Source organism: Triticum aestivum, chromosome 2D (genome assembly GCF_018294505.1).
Source record: "Triticum aestivum cultivar Chinese Spring chromosome 2D, IWGSC CS RefSeq v2.1, whole genome shotgun sequence".
Lineage (NCBI taxonomy): Eukaryota > Viridiplantae > Streptophyta > Magnoliopsida > Poales > Poaceae > Triticum > Triticum aestivum.
Window position 1 is genome coordinate 498478915 of NC_057799.1, and position 19351 is coordinate 498498265.

General features: G+C 46.0%; 1 pseudogene; it reads left to right on the forward strand.

Moving 5' to 3' along the window:
• Nucleotides 1-10873: 10873 nt before the first annotated feature.
• On the forward strand, nucleotides 10874-18339 carry LOC123054081 (U-box domain-containing protein 57-like; annotated as a pseudogene).
• The last annotated feature ends 1012 nt before the right edge of the window (nucleotides 18340-19351 follow it).

The window sequence follows — 19351 nt, forward strand, 5'->3', positions numbered from 1 at the left end:
TAATTGGTGGCACGTGTAGGTTATTTCAAAGTTAAGCATGCTACTCGTTTGTTATTCTATAAGAACTCAATTGTTACTGATGGCACTTAAGTTGACTGGGACGACATCCACAAGTTCCTACACTTTATTGATCGTCTTGAGGTCCTTGTGGGGCGTTTCAATGGTGGAAGGCCACGTGGGATATGTGTGCCACTGCTGCACACGTTGAATAGGTCCAACTGTGTCGAGAAACTTATGGTACGAGCTGTTTTCTGTTATATATGTTGTTCATAAACTCTTGCTTATACATAGTTTTACAACTGTGATCTTCTTGAAACAGAAACTGCCCGGTTCTATTGTTCCTATACAGATGCCTGACCATGGTCGGGTTAGACTTGCACTTGGTCACACCATGATGTTTATGTCGACCTACTCCATTCCCCTTGGAGGCGAAAAGATACTTATTCATGGGTGGTCTCAAATAATCAAGGCCCGTCCATTCTTGGAGAATAGGACAGAAGGTTATGCTCATGCTTTTCCATGGCTCTAAAGCGAATATCCTGTTTATTGACCACATTTTGAGATGAAGCTTCTTTCAAAAGGTTGTGGATGCGCGGGGTGGCGCCTGGGCCTTGTTCCTGGGCTTGGTGGCCTCACCCTTGGTTAACTGTAGGCAAAGTAGCACTGTTTGAGGCGTGCTTTGTATGGTTGAACCTGTATAAGTACTCATACTGCTTTCAGGTATGGTTGTTAAGTGCCCCTGCTGGTTTCAGTTAAGGTTGTTAAGTACTCCTGCTGCTTTTACAGTCTGTCATGTTTCTTCAGTCCTGTCTTCCTCCAGCCGTCAAAACCAAACCAGCGCCGGCGGGGCCGCCTGCTTCCGCCTCCCACTGCTGGTTGCGCCTCAGGGCATCCATCGCCGCCCCACCGTCTCCTAAATCGTTAACGCCGATGTCTGAGACCTCACCGTCGTCCTCCGCGCGCTTTGGTGCGCTCGCCGCGCGCCGCCCTCTCGTGTTGTCAACATGGTCAACAAACAAGAGGAATTTGGAAAGGACTGTACGTGGAGAGGATGACAGTAGGGGCCCACCATGTCCATGGCCATACGCAAGGAAGTTCCTCATTTTTTGTTATATACTCCATTGTCAGCGTATGGAAAAATAAAATGCTTCTTCCTAGTGGTTTGCTGACATCTGGGACCCACGACATTGTCAGCGTATATAGTCAATAGACAAGAGAACATCACAAGATCGGCTGACACCTGGGACGTAGCTGCTCGAGTAGTATTTTTTTTGTTATTGTTGAGACGGAGCAGGGTTTCAACTGGGCTGTGGCCCATCTAGCCCAGGCTTATATTTTACGTTCACCACATGACTAGCCCAGCTATTTTTTCTTTGCGAAAATGAGCCCAGTTTATTTTTTCTGAAGAATACTCAATCCAGGCCTACTTATTTTCTATGCCCTGATGGGCTGCAACTCTTTCAAGACGGCTGCAAATCTTGAAAGTAATATGAAATGGGCTGTGAATATAAAAACAGACGACAAATTGGCAATTACTTTCAAATTTCTGATTTTTTTCACATTTTCATATTCCAATTTCACTGGCTTTAACCTAATTTAAATATATCTTCAAAGTACTTTAAATCTGGCTCGACATTTCGGTATTAAAAATAGTTTGGACCCCATCGAAATATGCGAAATTTCGTTTAAATTTTTAACCCTGACCCTGGCCAACAAAAAAACAGACTGCAATAAATTGCATAAGAAGTTGCAATGAGCTGTAAATTATTTAAAAAAATAGGGAATGGTCTGACTTCTGGGCCTATTAAGTTGACGTGTATGCAAGATTTTTTTACTTATTATATACGTCAACAAACGATTCTAGCAGACGTGACCGTTGGATGTCAATCCAACAGCCGTCGTGCTTCTTCAATCTCAGATCTTCTTGCTCCAGCCGCCAAATCCAGCGCCGGCGGGACCGCCTGCTCCCGCCTCCTGTGAAAAAAAAAGTCCCCCCTGTCAGCTCGGACCTACCAGCTACCTCTTCACACGCAAGGAAGTGCCTCCTTATCCTCCCTGACAGCCGGGACCCACCCGGTCGAAGCGTACGTAGCGTTGTCATTCTGGTCGCAAACATGTACGTACATACTGCTCCATCGGTCTTTCTGCCACGATGAACCGTGGCCCAGTAAGGAGCGGCAGCTGTTCAGGCAGTCACGTCTATATCATGTACACGTACGTACATACATACGGGCGGGGTCTCGAATGCCTACTCACGCATACATACGGCCAGGGCTCGTGTACATGGAGAGGCAGCGGAGGGCAGCAACGGCGTCCTGTTCATCGGCAGCCAACCGGTTGGGTCGGAACGGAGAAACTGCATCATGTTCATCGGGAGGCAACGGGATGCATCCTGTTCATTAGGAGCCAACCGGCTTGGACGGAACAGCCGAAATGAGGCCTGGCGTACCGCAGAACAGAGGAAACGGCCTTCTGTTCTACCGCCTACGGTTGAAACGGGATCCTGTTCATCGGGAGGGGTCTGGCGTACCGCAAAACGAAGGAAACACACTTCTCTTCGACCTCCTACGGTCGAAACAAGGTCATGTTGATCGGGAGGGGTCTGGCGTACCGCAAAACGGAGGAAACGGACTTCTCTTGAACCTCCTATAGTCAAAACGTGGTCTTGTTCATCGGGAGGGGTGTGGTGTACCGCAAAATGGGACTCCACGGGCTACTTTTCATCCACCGTCCACTACCTCGCTCCGGCCTCCCCGGGCTACTGTTCATCCACCGTCGACCTCCTCCAGCCTCCACCTGCGACTGTTCATCCACGGCGTCTCCCTCCTGCCTCCACCAGATACTGTTCATCCACGGGCTCCTGTTATCCAGCCTCCACCGGCTAATGTTCAACCAGCCCTCCACGGGGTCCTGTTCATCCAGCCTCCACTGGCTACTGTTCAACCAGCCCTCCACGGGGTCATGTTCATCCAGTCCCAACCGGCTCAGGTGTGTGGCGGCTCCTCTCGATCGGGGTCATGTTCATCAGCGGCAATGGCCTCTACTACCAGGGGGTCCTGTTCATCCAACCCCCACCGAGAATTGTTCATCCAACCCCCAACAACACTCACTGTTCATCAAGAGGCAATGGGTTCGATCGACTTCAGTTAGCAGCAGTAGCGAAGGAATCCCTCGATCGGGTTCAGTTAACAGTCAGGGATCGATCGATCGCTCGGGTTCAGTAATGCGTAGCCAGTGCAATCGCTCGGGTTCAATAGGCGAACGCCTCGCTCGGGTTTAGTTAGAGCCCAACGCCTCGCACACACACGCGTACGTGTACGAGAGAAACGTGCAATCCCTCCGTGCATCGCTCGGCCCCAACCACCCACCATAACTGGGAACTCCCCGATATTTTCCTCGCCCTTGCTTCTACCATGATTTTTTCCGTCATGGACGGCCCAAAGAATGTCATGCAGCTGCGTCTCCGGCCCGCCCAGGACGAAAAGCCCATTTTTCTGTCATGAGTTTTTGTCATAGAAGTAGGAGCCCACCACATCTATGATGATGCCGGGTTTTGTCACAATTATCGTCATAGAAGTGTCATAAGTATGACAGAAAAAAATTCGTTCGGCCCAAAATGTAACGGATGTGTCTTTTTTTTGTAGTGTGAAATCACGCAAGATTGAACCCAAAGCTAAGCACCTCTCCCATTGCAAGAAAAACCAATCTAGTTGGCCAAACCAAACCGATAGTTCGAAGAGAAATACAAAGATATCAAATCATGCATATAAGAATTCTGAAAAGATTCAAATAATATTCATAGATAAGCTGATCATAAATCCACAATTCATTGGATCTCGACAAACACACCGCAAAAGAAGATTACATCGAATAGATCTCCAAAAACATCGAGGAGAACATGGTATTGAGAATCAAAGAGAGAGAAGAAGCCATCTAGCTACTAGCTATGGACCCGTAGGTCTGTGGTAAACTACTCGCGCTTCATCGGAAGGGCAATAGGGTTGATGTAGATGCCCTCCGTGATCGGATCCCCCTCCGGCAGGATGCCAGAAAAGGCCCCAAGATGGAATCTCACGGGACACAGAAGGTTGCGGCGGTGGAAAAGTATTTTCGTGGATGCTTCTGAGGGTTTTGGAATATATGTGAATATATAGGAGGAAGAGCTAGGTGTAACGCCCCGAGACCGACGCTCCAGACGGCTTCCATATTTTTCGTTATCGTTGTGTGTATTTATTTGTTTGTTGCATTTCATCATGTCATCATGCATATCGCATCCGCATGTTTTCTTAAAACTTGCATCCGTTCATAGTGCCGCTTCTCCTTCATCTCGGTGTCCTTTCTCAGATCGACTGGGTTTTGCTTCCCTCTTGTCTGGCCGCTTAACCTCTCCGTGCAACCCACACTCTTTGCTGCCTTGTCCAAAACTTCCCCGAACCGCACGGTCATGACCAGTGGGTCCGGAACAATCCCGAGTTATCCTAAACATCATCCGTTCTTTGTTTAGACCACCCGAAGCCGTCCGATAAAAATCTAGGGGCTAATCCCCTCTCATATTAGCCACCTACTATATATAGTGGGCAACCCTAGAAACTAGGGATCCTGTCCCATCCATACGTCCAATCCCTCCGCCGCCGCCGTTCCACCAAATCCCCTCGGGATCCCCTTCTCCTTGTTTTCCTCCAACCACCAACAGGAGCCCAAACCCCTTCTCCCCTTCTTCCCGAGCTCCTCCGCTGTTCCCTGCCCGAGCTCGTCGCCCGCGCCTACAGTTCGTCTGCCCGAGACTCCGAGCAGGAGCGCTCGGCTCCGTATCCTCCGCCCGCTGGCCGCACCTCACCTCCTCCCGTGCGCCTCCACCTGCGCCCGCATCCGTCGTCCTCCGCGCCCAGGCAGTCCCCGTTCGCGCCCTTCCTCCCTGCTCTTCCTTCCCTTCCTCTATCTCTTCTCTTTTCCACGCTCATCTCTCTGTTGCCTCCACAGGACGCCATGGTCAGCCTCTTCTTTCGATCCTCGTCGTGCCTTCGTCTCCTTCAAGCAGCAGCAGCCCCGTGCGCCTTCGACCACGCCTGACCCCGAGCCGCTGCCTTCCCCTCGCCTCCCCGTGCAGACCACCCAAGGCCATCTCAAGCCCTGCCCAGAGCAGCCAGGCCGCCGGTGAGCTCCTCCACCACGCGCACCCCCAACTCCTCTCCTTCTCTCTGAATGTGCTCCCTCCCTGTCTTTCTTCCACAGAGAACCGACGCCGCCCCTGAGCTCCGCCCGCGCCGTCGTTGCCCAGATCCGCCCCGTCTCCACCTCGCCGGCCTTCCCTGCAGCCGTCGTCGCTCCCCTTCAAGTCCCACGCCGTCGTTGCTGTCCTCTGCTGCTGCCGCTATTTCCCTTGTCGAACGAACGAGCACGACGCCCCAGCGCTCGCGCCTGGGCCACCTCTGCTTCGGCCCAGCGGCTCCCCTCCGTCGCGTGAGGCCCAGCGCCCCAAGCTGGCCTCCTTTGCCTCGGCCTTTAGGCCCAATGTGAGCAGCCCCCTGGCCTTTCCTCTGCTGGGCTTCCTGTTCCAGTTTCGGCCCGTAGTGTTTTTTTCCTGGTCCTACGAATTTGCCTATTTATCCAGTGAACGACAGATTTGCAGAAAACCCCTCATACATCATGCATATAATAACTTCACAACCGTGCATCGGATTAAAATGATCTATATATGTAAAATGCTTAGAATTTCATATAGTTTCACAATATGTCACTCTCATCCATGTTTAAAATGTTTAAAATGCTGTTTGTTTAAATTTGCTCGAATGCCATGTTAAAATGATTTATTTCATAACTAATTAACCGTAACTCGGATTTAAATAAACTTTATATGTAAATGGGGTAGAAAAATGCATAGAATAACATGGTGCATTTATTTTCCTGTTTAAAAACAATAAAATATGGCTTTAGGGCAGAACAGTACCAAATCTAAAATATGGACATGAGGATTTTCCGGAATTGTTGTTTGTTATTTCCGACCTCATTTAACTTGCTTAAATAGTTAGGTTACTTATGCTTCACCTCTTGCCATGTTTAATAACATTTAATATTGTTGGGTACATAAACGAGAGAGAACTAAATAATTGATGTGGTGTTTCTTCAATATGCAACTCGTTGCATATTGAGCTCCACTTAACTTGTAGTATTGTTTGTGCACTTTGCCATGCCATGCCTCTTTAAACCGGACATGCATCATACTTGATTGTGCATCATGCCATGTGTATGTGGTGGTTGTTTACTATGTTGTTTGTTTCTTTTCGGGTTGCTTCTCTCGTTAGCTTCGGTTTCGTTCCGAAGTTGTGAGGATTCGTTCGACTACGTCTGTTTGTATTCTTCATGGACTCGTTCTTCTTCCTAGCGGGATCTCAGGCAAGATGATCATACCCTCGAAATCACTTCTATCTTTGCTTGCTAGTTGTTCGCTCTATTGCTATGCTGCGCTACCTACCACTTGCTATATCATGCCTCCCAAATTGCCATGAAACCACCTCTAACCTTTGTCACCCTTCCTAGCAAACCGTTGTTTGGCTAAGTTACCGCTTTTGCTCAGCCCCTCTTATAGCGTTGCTAGTTGCAGGTGAAGATTAAGTTTGTTCCTTGTTGGAATATGGATATCATGAACTTTGTTGGGATATCACAATATCTCTTATTTAATTAATGCATCTATATACTTGGTTAAGGGTGGAAGGCTCGGCCTTATGCCTGGTGTTTTGTTCCACTCTTGCCGCCCTAGTTTCCGTCATACTGGTGTTATGTTCCTTGATTTTGAGTTCCTTACGCGGTTGGGTGATTTATGGGACCCCTTGACAGTTCGCTTTGAATAAAACTCCTCCAGCAAGGCCCAACCTTGGTTTTACCATTTGCCTACCTAAGCCCTTTTTCCCTTGGGTTCTGCAGACTCAAGGGTCATCTTTATTTACCCCCCCCCCCCCCCCCGGGCCAGTGCTCCTTCGAGTGCTGGTCCAAACCGAGCGATGTCCGACGCCCCCTGGGCAACTAGGGTCTATGCCAACCCGACGTCTGGCTCATCCGGTGTGCCCTGAGAACGAGATATGTGCAGCTCCTATCGGGATTTGTCGGCACATTCGGGCGGCTTTGCTGGTCTTGTTTTACCATTGTCGAAATGTCTTGTAAACCGGGATTCCGAGACTGATCGGGTCTTCCCGGGAGAAGGTTTATCCTTTGTTGACCGTGAGAGCTTATAATGGGCTAAGTTGGGACACCCCTGCAGGGTATTATCTTTCGAAAGCCGTGCCCGCGGTTATGTGGCAGATGGGAATTTGTTAATGTCCGGTTGTAGAGAACTTGACACTCGACTTAACTAAAATACATAAACCGTGTGTGTAGCCGTGATGGTTTCTTTTCGGCGGAGTCCGGGAAGTGAACACGGCTTTTGGGTTATGTTTGACCTAAGTAGGAGTTCAGGATCACTTCTTAATCATTACTAGTTGACGACCGTTCTGTTGCTCCTCTTCTCGCTCTTATTTGCGTATGTTAGCCACCATATATGCTTAGTGCTTGCTGCAGCTCCACCTCACTACCTTCTCCTACCCTTAAGCTTAAATAGTCTTGATCTCGCGGGTGTGAGATTGCTGAGTCCTCGTGACTCACAGATACTTCCAAACAGTTGCAGGTGCCGAGGATACCAGTGCAAGTGATGCTACCGAACTCAAGTGGGAGTTCGACGAGGACCTTGGTCGTTACTATGTTTCGTTTTCTGATGATTAGCAGTGGAGCCCAGTTGGGACGATCAGGGATCTAGCAGTTGGGTTATCTTCTTTTCTTTTGGCTTTGAACGTAGTCGGTCTATGTGTGTACTCTGATTGATATATGATTTATTTATGTATTGTGTGAAGTGGCGATTGTAAGCCAACTCTTTATCCCATTCTTGTTCATTACATGGGATTGTGTGAAGATGACCCTTCTTGCGACAAACCACGATGCGGTTATGCCTCTAAGTCGTGCCTCGACACGTGGGAGATATAGCCGCATCGTGGGTGTTACACTAGGTCAGGGGAGTCTCGAGGGGCCCACAAGGTAGGGGCGCGCCCTCCACCCTTGCCGCCGCCTCGTGGCTCTTCTGGCTTGGACTCGAAGTCCTCTGGGTGTCTTCTGGTCCAAGAAAAATCATCGTGAAGTTTTATTCCATTTGGACTCCGTTTAGTATTCCTTTCTGCGAAGCTCAAAAACAAGGAAAAAACAGAAACTGTCACTGGGCTCTAGATTAATAGGTTAATACCAAAAATAATATAAAATAGCATATTAATGCATATAAAACATCCAAAACAAATAATACAATAGTATGGAACAATAAAAAATTATAGATACGCTGGAGACGTATCAATCGCCGGCCCGCAAAACGTGTTTGCAGTTCACGAAAAAACGGCATTGCGGGCCCGCGCGGGCGGCCGCAGAGTCGGACCCCGCAAATGGACCCGTATAAAAGGATATTCGCAGAAGATGCTTTTTTATGGGTTGGCTACGCGGGTCTGCTCGGGCATCGCCGCGTCGACCCGCAAACCGAAAAACCCAAATAAGCGAATTTGACAGTGATTCCGACAAATGAGTTCAAATTCAAATGCTAAAACATAGTTCGCGCGCAAATAAAAGCATAGTTTCGTAGCACAAACGCAAAAGGACTTGCAAAAGCGACGACCACGTCCTTGATAATCTTGGTCGCTCTTCACACCGCACCACCTCCATCGAGGTCATCGCCGCCCTCAAATCCACCGCCGGCACTTGTTCCCGCTCCAGGGCCGAGATCACTGGCGGGCTCACTGAATGCATCAGCAATATTGGTTCCAAATCCCGATGAGCAAACATCGCCGACATTGTAACACGCACCGGGCGAGGCAAGAATCCTCCTCTTCAAGATATCCCTCCTTGCCATAACATGCCACTCTTTGGTGATGTTGTCCATGTCATTGCGGTTCAACGTCATGATCCTATTCTCTTAGGCAAGAAGCTTGGACATGACTTTGTTCTCGGCGGCACGTGCTCTTCTTTCCTCAATGGCCGCCTTGCGCAACCCCTCGTCCTTGAGCAATTGCCACTTCTCTTTGCTTCTCTCGTGCCTTCTTCTCGGCCAACTCTTTCTTTGTCTCCAATGTCTTCGCTAACACAACTCATTTGATTGCACCATGTCATCTATCTTGTCCCGCAAGCTCGATGCTTCGTGTTCCCTCTTGATCTTCTCCTTTGTCTTCTTGTCACCATCGGGCTTGTTCAAGTTCCTTGGGCCATCATCATCTTCATCTTCATCCATGTTGGTAAGTGAACCTCTCTTCGGTGGGGATTCTTGTCAATCAATTTCCACTTCTCGCAACCTTTGAGCATATCCCAACAATGCTCTAGCTTATTTTTTTTGCCTTCGTAAGCTTCCATGTCTTTGTATCTTTGTTGGGCAATTTTGTCCTACACAATTTAAACAAAGTCAAATGATGCAAAATGATATGCACAACTTGGGACGTGAAAACGAATTCACATAGTCGGATTCCACGGTTCCACTTGGAGATGCATTGCGTACTTGTTCCAAGCAAGCTGCCCAACTGCTGCAAATCGGCTTGATCATGCCCCAACGCCCTTGGAGTGACCCGAAAGGTCCGTGGTGTCCTATTTGGATACTTGGCCATCATGCGGAAGTATTGATCTTCGATTATTTGCCAATATCTCTTGGAGGTTTGAGATGTACCCATGCAAGCATCAAGAGACACCGCACTCCGAGCCTTGATCAAGATTTGATCTTCCAAGATCGTGTAGTTCTTCGATCTCACGCTTTTTCTTGCTTGCGCTTCCTCATACGCCCCCTCATCTACCTCCTCCACTTCATCTTCACCACCGTGATCATCCATGCCACCCTCCGTTTCATTGTAATCGAAATCAGCAAACGGGGCCCTATCGATGTCGACGGCGTTGATGTCCAACAAGTTCACGAACTCAGCAGTGGCATTGTTCGAACCACCGCTACGTTGAGCGACATCAAGTCAAGAATAACCACAATGCCGAAAAGCGAAGGAAGAACAAGAGGTCGAAGATGCAAACCTTGCGGCCAATTCGTCGAACACCTCGCTTGCGGTGGAAGCAACGTCGTTGAACGACATCGTCGGGGAGGCGGAGGGAGTGGAGGAAGGCGTCGGCCTTTTCCCAGGGACCTTCTTCCGCTTTCACGCCCGAAACCTTGCTCACCTTCTCCGTCGGCGGCCGGGCAGATTGAGCAGCGGCGGCAGCGCCCGGCGTGCATGACTTTCCGGCGGGACCAGCCGGATTGCCGCTCTGCACGACAACGTTGCCCTGCCGCTTGCGGGCAGGCGCGTTGGGGCCTTGGGCGATGGCGGGGCGACATGGCCGGCATGCACGACCTCCACAGTGACGGGGGACGACTGGGAGGCTTCCATGGCGGCGAAGAACGGCGGGGAAGATGGACCGAGCGCGTGGTGGCGGGGCAATGGCGGTCGAGGAGGGGGGTGGAGCGGGAACGGCCGCGCGGAAATTTCCCTCGCGCCAAATCTCGCCGCGGATAAGGGGCGAGCTCGGGTCGACCTCCCACCCCATGAATCTAAAGGTTGAGGGCGAACTTTTGCCGCGCCCCGCAAAAACTTTTACGGGTCGAACGCGTTTGCGGGGTCTGTTCGAGCAGGATTTTCCGCGCCAACTCATATTTTGACGGTTATTTTGCGGGGTCTGCTAGAGATGCTCTAATATAAAGCAGGGAAACCCTATTTCTATTTCGGAGTAGTAGTCTAAAAATTGCAATTCATCGATACACGGGCGCCGAGTTGAATGCTGCTCTGACCTGCGCGGGTCCCACGCTTCAAGCCTTGGAAGATGGCCGGTGTGGGTAATAAAGGAGGGCTGGTGCGCAATTAAGGGCGTGGGGGCGGAAAAAAATGCGGGCTCCACACAAAAGGAAGCCGCAAACCTCCACGGCGATTGCATTCGCCGGCGCTGCTGCCTCGCACAACTTCGAGGGGGAGCTGTCAGCGGCGAGCGAAGTCCGGCATCTCCTTCTCGTCGCTCCGCTGCGGCGATGCAACCTCGGAATATCAGCATAAAGGTCCGCAATCCCCTCTTCTGAAGTTTTTTGGTCAATTCCTGCCGCAACTTTTACACCGATGAATATTTGATCCGAGGCAGCGACGCAGAGGCCTATGATGACCAGCTTCCGATCTAATTATTGAGGTTTCTTTGCCCGCATTTCCCCAGGTGGCAAGGGAAGAAGATATGTCCTCACAAATTGGAAACGATGGCTTCTATTTTGATCTCGTCGACTTTGACAGGGTGAAGGCTTTCCAGATCGCGGATAACATGACTATGTCCCGATTGAAGGTACCACCTGCCTTAGTCAACTATAGAAGGACCACTGTTTCACTAGAAAGCTTAAATTTGGTCTATAGGATTTTGTACTTTTTAACAGATCTATCCGTAAGACTTCAAGGAACTGAGATAACGAGGCTTTTAGTTTAGGAGAAGTTAGGCCTTGCCTTAGCCACTAGCAACTTTTTGTGCTGATTAGACTGGCAATCTCTCATTTAGTCCTCTCCTGCAAGCATTTCAGCATCTCTGCTTCTGGTTGGGGGCTATGTTGTATTCTGTTTGTTAAGTAATGCCAGGCCATTTTCATGTGAACTTTTTTTTAATGTAAGTCTATTGTGGAAATCATGAGTAGCTGAACAAATTGTCCACTCCACCCCTTTTTCAACGGAGTATGGAGTATAACAGGTTTGAGTGGTCGTAGACTTGTTGCATATCATTTGGCAGAGCTATATAGAGATTGACATTCATCACTCTGCACTGGTGCACCTTATTGCAAAGAGAAAACTGCATTAGAATCCCCTAAACTATCACAACTTCCTCACTGGGCTCCCTCAACTTGAATCTCTAGGATGGGGCTTCCTAAACTTGTCTTCGTCTCACCTAGCTCAATTCCACAAAATAAAATGTGCCACATGATCACCCCCCTCAGCATCTTCTCTTAGAATAACAGAGAAAGGGGGCTATGTCCAGGGATACCGATATTATGATTTTTTGACATGCCATTATTTTTAAACAGGGGCAATGGAGCTCAAGCTGCATTTGATAGTTTTTAGTATGTATGGTCCATTCTATCTATATCTATACTTCCATACTTCTATACTTAATATGAAAAGAGCGAGTTGCGGAGATCCATCACATCTCACCTGTCCATGTGTTTAGCGACAAGGTTAGCATCCTCCCCTAATTAATAGCATACCTAATATCAGCGCCAATGCCAACCAATTAATTATATCCTACCAAATATCAACATGTAATTATGATATTGCCAAATATGAATGTGCAATGCAATTAATATATTTCCTACTATTAACGTGCATTGCACATACACAATTACTAGTATCATTAAATTTGCTAAGAAACTTCTACCCCAAATGTTTTAGCTGAAGAATTCCAGATGATCAGCAGGATTTTCTATTTTCCATCAGTTGTAAGATTGAATGATGAGTTTCTATTTTTCTGTTGTTTGTTTATAGATATATCTTGTGCAACCAGACAAATATGTTTGTTTCCATCCTATTGTTTCTGATGGTTCATAATGACTTCAGTATTAATTGGTTACGTTGTTCACAGATGGAAATTGCAGTAGAATTCAGCATCCCAGTTCAATGTCAGCGCCTCTGGTTGTTTTGTAAAAGGCAAAACGGGACATGGCGTCCTGTTAAGCCATTCTCTACCGAAGAAAACAATCTATCTGTAAGAAGGCATTGTCCATGCTACGTTATGATTGTCGTTTTAGATAACTTATGTTCTTACTGGTTCTTGATACAATTCTTCTTGGCAGAACTTTGGGAGTAGCCTGTTTATGTCTAGTTAGTTTGGTTGTTATCATCTTATCTATTGGGAATTGGGCGTCGCTGTGGCTATGCGAGCGTGCACTCTGCACACTTCGTTTAAGCATAGTTATAAAAGGCGCGCCTAAGCGAGCGCTTAAGCGCGCCTAGGCTCTAGGCGTTAGCAGAACGCATTGCGCATAACTACGCTTAATTTGTGCATAACTGCGCATAAGCATGCGCTTTGGTCAGTAAAGCGCAAGGCGGTGGCAAAACGCACAATTAACGCCTAGCGCTTTTTTGAACTATGTGTTTAAGGATGCCTGGCTTATTTTCTTATTACAAAAAGGTGACACCAGGAGCAAGTCCCTGGTTGGTCTTTTTTCTTATCTTATCTATGGGTGTATCTATTTGTTAGCATCTTATCATCCATATCCTATTGTGCAAAGAAAGAAATATACTACATTCTCTAGAATGTTCCTATATTATTGTTTAGGAGCACCCGCCGGTGCTTAGATGAGGGCGAGCGCCATTGCCTAGGTCCTCTGACCCATAACCAAGCTGTTATAGGGCATCCTAGCCTAACCACCCATTTAAGGGATAAGATCCAGCTAGTTAGAATTAAGAAGTCACAGCCAATGTTTATGTTACGGTTAATAATCTTACTATATCTTAATTCATGCTTACAAATGTGTCATAGTTAACACATGATAATTACTAAACTAATCATGAGTTTAGCACAATTCCAATGCTGCATGATGGAGAAACTCAAATTAGCCTTCTTTAGTTCCCCTGCAGCAAGAATAAGGGATCCCCTCAGGGTTTGAGCTAGTGCACCGCAACCAATCAGCGCCGTACCTTGTAGTTGTAGACTTGTAGTCTGTGCTAGCTCGTCTATCTCATGCAACCTAGGCAACCAATGATGCCTTATATGAAAGGATAATTACAAATAATTACTCTTGCAGATGACTAGCCTCGGTAGACTATTGTCAAGGACCTTCTTGTTCCTGAATCCTGATGGTGTGAAGCTGTTTTTGGAGGTTGATCCTGAAACCTGAACTTGAACATATCTATATTTTCCTTTGTGGGTGTCTGTAAAAAGGACCCTTCTTGTCCAATCCAACGGTTTATTTATTTAAATTCTCTCCCTATTGGCTCCTTGTAGGTGCTCAATGATTCTTCCCCAAAAAATCTGAGCAACAATGATGGGTTAGTGTTTTTAAAGCTTTATGACCCAGAACAAACACAGATACGGTCAGTACCTTTTACTTAGAAGTTAAAACTCTCGTTCTTTTTGTTTATCAGTTGAGATTTTTAATTTATACTCTGTTCTCTGAATGAGGCTCACAGATATATTGGAATGGTTTTTGTAAAAGCTTCATCAAGGCCTTCAGATATTCTTCCGAAACTAAGAAGTCTAGCTGGTTTTTGTGCAGATGAGGAAATGGAATTATATGAGGTCAGGTTTTGCTTTACTGCAACCTTGCCACTACTAATCTTAAATCCAGTTTTTCACCACCACATTTTATGTTTTCTCATTTTAATATGCAGGAAATCAAATTTGAACCTTCTGCCATGTGTGATGCCATAGATGCCAATATTACATTTTCAGAAAGCCAGGTCCCTCTCTGTCTCTGCTGTAAATATCTGCCAATTGAGGGCGTTTTTTAAATGAAAAATTCAGGTGGGGGAACCTTTCCCCTGGTGACCTTTAAAAAAAAAAGGGTCTGTATTTCGTGCAAGCGTCTTCACGTTTCCATTCCCTTTTAAACACTTTCTTGGTCCTGTTCTTCTTGCAGATTGGGCAAGGGGATATCATTTGCTACCAGAAAAGCTCGAAGTCTTTGAGCCACCATGCATACCCTTCTGTTCAAATATTCTTCAATCGTATTCATGATTTGAAGGCAGTTGTTCCGGTGCTTTACTTTTCCATCTCTGAAGACTTAAATTCTAGCTCACTGCTATTGGTGGCATGATTATATTTTCCGTCTTCTTTTTTAGGTTTCTCTCTTGGATGCTTATTTCGGCAATACCATCATCATGTAGTATATTTTCTAGTTTGGCTCTTGGATTAGTCGCGAGTCATGACTGTTGACATTTTTTTACGTGGCTGCTGCTGACGTGCTGTTGCTGAATTTTTTTATATGCCTCCTGAGTTGCTGCTGACAATGTTGATAAAAAGGGTTGCTGCTACCTGCTGTTGTTGCTGTCTTTATTAATGGGGCAATATTTTGATGTCATCTCACATCTCAATTTTTTTGTTTATCCTTATTACATAGCATTTTATAATTATTTGTATATACTCGCCGTATCGCCGAATTGCTGTATTCCGTGTCCCTGTTTCCTTATCGTCGTATCCGAGTCCGTCGCATCGGTAGTTTGAGAAGCAAATATACTCGTGTGAACATCTACCCCTACTATATCTGCCCCTCATTCCCCTATTAAGATTCATACGAAGCTGATCGTTGATTCTTTTCTTATTTTCAGCTTTTCCTAAGTTTTATTTTTGTAAACAGTTGAGTATGGGTTTCGAGGAACAAACAGATGCATTTTGTTGCTGCTATTAATGTCATGATGCTGGCATCTGATTTGCCTCTATATGTGCCAACGTTTATGTATTCCTTGCAGTTCCTTGTATTTTGTAGTTTGTGCCACTAGCAAGGTGCCGTTTACGTAATGACACGAATTACATGTAGGGGGAGCAAATGAAGATACTTGCTCTGGAAGAGGAGGTTGCTAGGTTAAAACGTCAGTCTGACCTTCAAACAGAGAAGGCAAATATAGGTATTTCTACTAGCCAAGAACTTTTCATTCTTCATTGTTTAAAAGTACAGTATAAATTTGTAGCAGCAACATATAAGATACACTAATGCAATGCAGAATGCCAGCGGTTTAAATGTGAGCGAGACAATGCAGTGCGGCAGCTGAATGAGCTGCAGGATCAGAATCCTCAGATTTTCCTTGAGTTTCCCATCACAAATTTGCTGCAAGCAACGCAGAACTTCAGTGACCTGTGCAAGGTTGGAGACACCGAATATGGATGTGTATATAAAGGCATTATACACGATACTACAGTAGCTATCAAGCTATCCAGATCTGATACTTTATTTCAACAAGAGGTAGCCTATGCCTGTATTAATGTGTCACTTAGCTGATTCTGTTACTAACAGAAGGTCATCGCAGGTTTCTATTCTTCGTCAAGGCAGACATCCAAACATTGTCAACTGCATTGGAAAATGTTCTGAAGTTTCAGCTCTTGTGTATGAGTGGTTGCCAAAAGGAAACCTCCAAGATCACATTGTTTGTGCTCATGGCTCTCCACCTCTTTCATGGCAGATCCGCACACAGATCATCGGTGAGATTTGTTCTGCGCTGCTTTTCCTGCATTCACGTGAGCCTCATGCTTTGGTCCATGGCGATCTACGGCCTTGTAACATATTGGTCGACGCCAACTTCAGAAGCAAGATCTGCAACTTTGGTATGTTAACCCTGTTTCTTCAGCCCGGCGACCACCAACCAGCTCTGACAGCCAGACTGCCATACCTGGAGCCGGAGCTCCTCACGACGGGAGAGCTCACACCCCTTTCTGATGTCTACTCTCTGGGTGTTATCATCCTGTGTCTCCTGACTGGACTGCCTCCCTTGATTATTGCAAAGAAAGTTTCAGAAGCATTGGTGAATAATAGCTTGCACACGCTGATTGATAAATCAGCAGGGAACTGGCCTTATGTACAAAGCCAAGCAGTTAGCCGTCATTGGTCTTAGCTGTATGGAAAAGCGACCTGATCTCTTAACAAAGGTATGGTCAGTTGTTGAGCCCCTTACCAGGAAGCCTCCTGCAGCCTTATGGCCATACGTCCAATCGGCAGTTACAGGAAGTTCCGCGCCTGGGCACTTGATTTGTCCAATTCGCATGGTAATAACTTTTGTCAGCATTTCTATCATTTCCAATAGATTGGGGTCTGGGGACATGTTTTTATACTAGGATAGGAATTTTCTTATTCATGTGGAAACAGGTTAGACAACAAAATTTTGAAGGCTGCCAGGGGCCAGTTAATAACATATTTTGCCCTTCGTTTCTTGGAGTGGTTATAATGCATGTCTAAAAGCTTCCCTGCCTAATGACCACCGGGTGGTAAACCTGTACATTTCAGGATATTATGAAGGATCCTCAAGTGGCATCTGATGGATTCACTTACGAAGCAGAAGCCATAAGGCGCTGGTTTGATGGCGGGAACAACAGGTCTCCGATGACGAACTTGCCGCTAGCAAATCGTGATCTCGTCCCAAATCGTACCGTCCTCTCTTCCATCCAGGAGTACCTTGAGCAGCTGATATGGACCGAACCTCGTGGCGAGATCTGATCTGTTGTTGTTGTTGCGGTCTGATCTTTCACGACACACCACCACCATCACCAGTAGTAACCTCTCGCCCGCGCACGCGATGTACACGAAGTAGAGGGTTTGAACCTTGCGGCTCAGCATGAGAGAAACAATCTGTACGACGGCACCTCACGCGCAAAACAATTTCCTTGCAGAAACCGCAACAAAGAGGTTTTCTAAAGTTACCTCAAAAACACATCTCTATTTCATATAAAAATAACCTGACCTTTACAAAAGACTCGATTGACTTTATATAATAGTCACACATCCTAACTAGCTTGGAAAGCAAGCACATGGTACGTAATTAAAAAGAAGATAACACCTAGGATTAAGCTAAACCGACTTGATCTAGTATTTAGGAAAACAAAAACAACTAGTAGTATTTTCTGTTGTGCACGCATCGCTGGCTTCAGTTTTGGTGCTGGTGGGCCCCATCCAATTTCCTTCAAGCATAGTAGACTCCAAATATCCCACGTCCTTGTACTTGCCTGATATTCCTTACGTGGCCTTAACAAAAATAGAAACTTAATCTGCACCTTCTGCTCTTTAAACCAAAACAGACTCCGCATATCAAGTTGCCTCTCGTAATAAACAGTCGTGGCAAGGAAACGCAGAAGACCAGCCTCCTTGACGCCTCCTCCTAAACATGGTTTACCATAAGGATTAAAATATTCTTTTGTTTGGTTTCCTGTTGATGCATGCACGTCCAAACCAGAAGAAGCTAATATCTCAAACCGAACAAGTTTCTCTTCTTTGCCTATGCACATCGTGTGCAACACATCAGCATGCATGCACGTAGTATTTTCTAGTGGCTTCTCATCGTTGTAGCTTAGCTGCTCTGACGTATATACAATGTATTTTTGCACATCATTGGCTTTAGGCGAAACAACAATGACCTCGGCATTTAAATTATAGGCGGTTGTATCAGCAGCAGAGGCAGCCAGGTTCCTGAACCTCAATCTTCTGACGACATTAGGGCAATAGGGCTATATGTATATGTATAACTTGCTGCGTAGGTATCCTGTACATTCGCGATCAGTTTACCTCTAGTCGATCTTGTTATGTTCACAATCTGTAGCATGACGAACCAAGGATTGATCTTGTTATGTTGAAAATCTACTAATTAATTCCGCTTGGAATTCGCAATCTGCTAATCTTACTCTGCAATGTTTGGCAGTTATACTTGTTTGGCAATCTAGTACCCCCTCCGTCCTATATTTCAGCGACAAATATGGGACGGAGGGAGTATATGACTTGCCTTCGTCTAGGGTTTTACACTTTTAATGCTTTGCCAGCTATGGAAAATACCCCTTGGCTGTCAGGTGCATATGCACATGCTATGAAAAACTAAATTAATAATTGCAGAAAAAGAAAGAAAAACTAAAAAATTGGCAACAAATTTGACTTTCTGTTTTTCTCGTATGAAAAGTTTCGCCAATGAAAATCTCCAGTAGACTTTTGAAAAAAAAATTGAGGACAAAAAGTGTGAATGGTAACTTGTATGTAGTGTTAATTTTTTTTCGCCCACAAACATTCCGTAGCGAATTTACACGAGTATAACACTAATCATATCTGTTGCTAAAAAGTTTGAGCATCTTTTGACTTCTTTGCAATTACTAACTTTTAAAAAATCAGATGCACGAACACCCGAGAGCCAAACGTCTGCCTCCATTTCAGCTATGGTATTTGTACCAGGGGTGTTCCCCAACTTAAAATTGATTGCACTAATCAAATAATTAAATTGAATATTTATTTTGTAATTTTGTTAAATGGTAAATAAGTAAACCCCTTCTCTCTTCGTGCCTTGACTCGAGACTGACCCCCGAACCATCGACCTCTTGTGATGTTTGGAAGCTACCTAAATTATTTCGCAACGTTTGCACAAGCCTAGATATCTCCTGTAATGCAACCATCTGTTTATCGGCATGATGGCTTTCCTCAAAAACAAAAAAAAAGTGAAGATATTTTCTAAATAAATGACACAGTTCCTCCGATTGACTTGGGATGATTTGTGTGGCCTCAATATAGTCTAGCGAGGCTATGTTTAAAATTTCGTCCGAATCGAAGTTTGTTTGGTGCTTGAACAATTAAATATGCGGTTGTAGTAGTCGGTTAAATAAATAAATACAATTGCTAAATAAA